Genomic DNA, 4,494 nt, shown 5'->3' with positions numbered 1-4,494 from the left:
GAAAGCCATATAAAGTGTGTGAGATAAACTGTGTGGTTTGGATATGTCCAATATAGGATATTTTATTGAAGTTGCTTTATGTTTTAGTTGGTTAAAAGGCTTAATGGGAATATTTAATAAAGTTTAAATATTAATGTGTCTTAATTTATTTTAAAATTTCTTTTAAAGATTTATTGGTTACTACCTTCATTGCGCACTGAGGCCATGAAGTTTATTTCACATTTTTTAAGGCTAACTTAAAAGCCTCATAGGCATGGGTAACCTAATAGTAACTAATATACATTAAATATTTTTATTGGTTGAGTTATAAGGGGTTAAAAATTTTTGTTAACTTTATTAGTTTATTGTTTTAAGATTAATTTTGTTAAATTTCCCATCAACGAGTCTATATCATTATTTTATAGGCTTGAGGTCCAAGCCTCCTTAGGACACAAAACCCCATAGCTCGAGGTAATCCAACCTAAAAATTAAGTTAATGTGGTTGAATTAAGAATTTTTATTTATTTAAATCATTAATTATCAATTGATTTAAAGGTTTTACACTATAATGAATCTGTTCGTGGCATTATTTCACAGGCTCGAGGACTACGCCTCCTTAAGACACTTAACCCTGCATCCTGAGATAGTCTAACCCAAAAACCTAATCTTTGGAGTGAGTAATGTGTATTAAAGTATTATTTCAATGATCTTAACATTGATTTAATATTTTCTAAAATTTAAAATTAATTGTTAATTTTTTTGAATTTTTTGGATTATTTTATCATATTAATTATGGTGCCAAAAATAGACTTTTACAATCAAAGATATTTTTTGAGTTTTGATAAATTTATTAAATATTAGACCTTTTTTGAGAATTAGACCTAGATTTCAGTGGATTTGGAGTTTTCTATAAGAAGTTATGATTTTTAAAGTTTTGAGATTTTTTACTTAGAGTTGACCAAAGAATGGACTTTTTTAAATTTGGATGATTTCTCAAGATTTGATATTTTTATAAAATACTAGATTTTAAATAGAGAAGAATTCCTTTTGGTTTGATTAATTTTGATTTTTTTTAGAATTACTTATGATTTTTCAAAATTTGAGTATTTATTGAATTTTCAAAATTATTTAATGAATGGTGTTTTAATGATTTGATTCCAAATGAATTCCCAACTTTTTGTAATCAACTCCATAGTTCAGAAATGACATAAGGAGATATTCCCAAGTGTTTAAGAATTTAATAAAATTTTAATTATTTTAATTAATTAAATTAATTTAAATTGATTTTTAATTAAAATTAAATTAAGCTTAAATATCATTTCAAATCAAAAGTGTTTTACTTTTTTACATTAAGGTTTGAATTTTGGTAAATTGAAGGTATTATATGTAATTTTTAGAATTAAATTTAATTTATTTGAATTTGTTGAAATTTTTAAAGCTTAATTAATGGATTAATTAATTAAATATCTTAATGACTTTTAAAATTAGTGAAAATTTTCCTAAGGGCTGTAGATGTCACTAAGTTCAAGTGTTTTAATTTCAATTCAATAAGTGGTGTATTCTACTTTCTAGTATTATTCTATGTTTTTCTAGACATGGGTCCTTAATTATTGTTCTTAAGGTTACATTAAGTTTAAGTGGGCTTAAATCAATGTCACTAACAATTAATAATCACATATACACGCATAGACAATCACAATCAATTCCTAAATGTTGGAAATCCTAAGCTAAGTGAAAGTGTGTGCACCATATACATGCAAGAATTGAAAGTAATATATACCATAAAGTTTGATTATGAATGAGTGGAATACAACCATTTCTAATTTTTCCCCATGAGTTCTATTAATTCAAACTCAATTTATGCTTAAATTTTTAAGGGACCTCTCAAAGGCTCACAAAATTTTAGCATATGTATGTATTTTAAAATATACATATATGTTCATACCAATATATGTAAACATAGGTTTTGAAACTTTAAACTTAAAATATCAACAAAATATTCAATTTTCTTCTTGGAAAGATCATTTGATATTCAAAATAGTTCAAAAATAAATTTTTAATTTTTGAAAATATTCAACATAATATTTCATTTCATATTGATTAAATATTCAAATAATTAAAAAATTAGAATTATTAAAAATTAAAATAAAATATTTAAAATTCAAAAATTTTTGATATATTATGTTAATTTTTTATTTACTTTCAATTTTTGAATTTTTTAAATTTTTATGTTAATTAATAAATTAAATTAATTTAAATAATTAATAATTTAAAAAAAAATAAATAAAATAAATTTTAAATGTTTCTCAAATTTAAATAATTGAAAAAAAATTCATTTAAATTTTCAAAATTATTTAATTTAATTTCAATTAAATATTTATAAATAAATAATTAGTTAAAAAACTTATTAAAATATGAGATAAATTGTAAATTAATTAAGTTCTATTTTAAAATACCTTTTTAATTATTTAAGATACTTTATTATAAACTAAAGAAATTTTGAAAAGATAATTATGTTGAGTTATTAAAAATTATTCTAAATTATATCAAATATTTTTAAATTAAATTTAATTAGAAATATTTAACATTTCTTTCATAATATCACTAAATTATCTTAAAATAAAATTCTAGACTTATTAAAAAAAGTTGAGTAATATTAATTTAATATTAATTGAATATTAGAATAATAAAAATTTTAAAAATATATTACAAATAAATATTTTAAATAATATTTAGAATAAAATATCCTAAATATTTGTCTAAAAATTATAAAATATTTTAAAATAAAATTTTAAATTATAACTTATTTTTTATAATTTTTAATTAAATATTAATTTAAAACAATTAATAATTTATGTTTAGATATTTGAAATTATTTGAAATATATTTTAAAAATTTTAACTTAATATAAATTTTATTTTAAAATTATTAATTTTGTTAGAATATCGATACAAAATTTTGAATTATATATTTATTTTTTATTTTTTTTTAGATATTTTTTAATTTTTTTATATATTTTAAATGATTTAAAAATCAATTTGAAATCATTTTTATGGGTCTTCTAACACAAAAGTGGTAGGAGGACATGCATCGCAATGAGATAAGATGCTCAAAATTATCTAACAATAATTATCGACGATGCAATGAGCTGCCAACAATCATTACACAGTCAATGACCACCGACATGGCATTAACCATGTTTGCCGGTCCCACCCGTTGTTGTTTTGATTTAATAGTCTAGATTATGCTGAACTATGATCATATCGGTACAATGAATTGAGTGATCATATTAATGCATGGAAAGGCTAGATTGGGGTTATAGATCGTAAGATTAACAGTCCAGATCATACATAGTTAACAAACTATGTACATCAAAACTCCCCTAATAGAAAACAATGTTCATTCTCGAGATCTGCTAGGGAAAATTAAAAAAATAGATTACTTACATGAACAGTTATCTAGGGTCTGGGTTGATCTAAGGTCTAGGTAGGTCCTAGCAACCTCATACAAAAATTATGTCAATAAATGGACCCTCAATATGTGTGATAGAACAAAATTTTATTGTACATATTACCATTGACTGAATAGAAAGATAAAATCTCAAATATTGAATAAAATAAAGGGTAGAAACATAACCCTAAGGAATCAAGTTTGAATTGATACTAGGGTAGAACATAGAAAGGCATACTCTACCACTAGTAAATCTGCTCCTATGGTAAATGGAAAACCTAAACCCTAAGGGAAAAAAAACTTGATTTTACGATTTGAAATTTAAATTCAAACTAGGATGGTGCCACAGAGGGCATGATCCACCACTAGTAGATCTAATGTTAAGGAAGGATAGAACCTGGCCTTAAGGAAAAGAAGATTGAATGGTCATATAGGAAGGAGGAACTCCTAACTAAAGAGAATTGAGTTTTGTTTTTAATTTGAAGGGAAAGGAAAGCCTAATCTTACAGAATTAAGGTTCAAATTGATACTAAGGTAGTGCCACGAAGGGCATATTTTACCACTAATAGACCTGGTCTTAAGGGAAGGGAAAACCTAAACCATATGCATTAAGTTTTGAATGTACACTAGGTGAAATTACTAGATGGACAAGAGGGGGGTGAATTGGGAAAGATTTATAGCAATAAATAAAACCTAACAAAAAAGTTCTAAATTTTCTGATATTTTTAAGGTTTTAACATGAAAATAAAGTGCAACAATGGAATCCTGTTCAATCACAATATTTCACCAAGCAAATATACTGAAAATGAAAAATGCATGCAAGAATAAAAATGATAAGGAAAAAGCAAAATGGATTTTTATAGTGGTTCCGTCAAACCATGACCTACGTCTACTCCCCAGAGTCCACCGCTCTGAGAATTTCACTACAAGCAATAGCTCTCCTTTTGCCCCTCTTTTGCAAGGTGGAGAAGCCCTTACAATACTCCATTTTACCAACCCGGCGTGGCGGAGTGCCAAACTATGTTTTCACCCTCCTGGCGACGACAGAGAACCTTCTCATTTTTC

This window comes from Dendrobium catenatum, unplaced genomic scaffold (assembly GCF_001605985.2).
Source record: "Dendrobium catenatum unplaced genomic scaffold, ASM160598v2 fragScaff_scaffold_543, whole genome shotgun sequence".
In the NCBI taxonomy this organism is placed as follows: domain Eukaryota; kingdom Viridiplantae; phylum Streptophyta; class Magnoliopsida; order Asparagales; family Orchidaceae; genus Dendrobium; species Dendrobium catenatum.
This window is presented reverse-complemented; position numbering follows the sequence as displayed.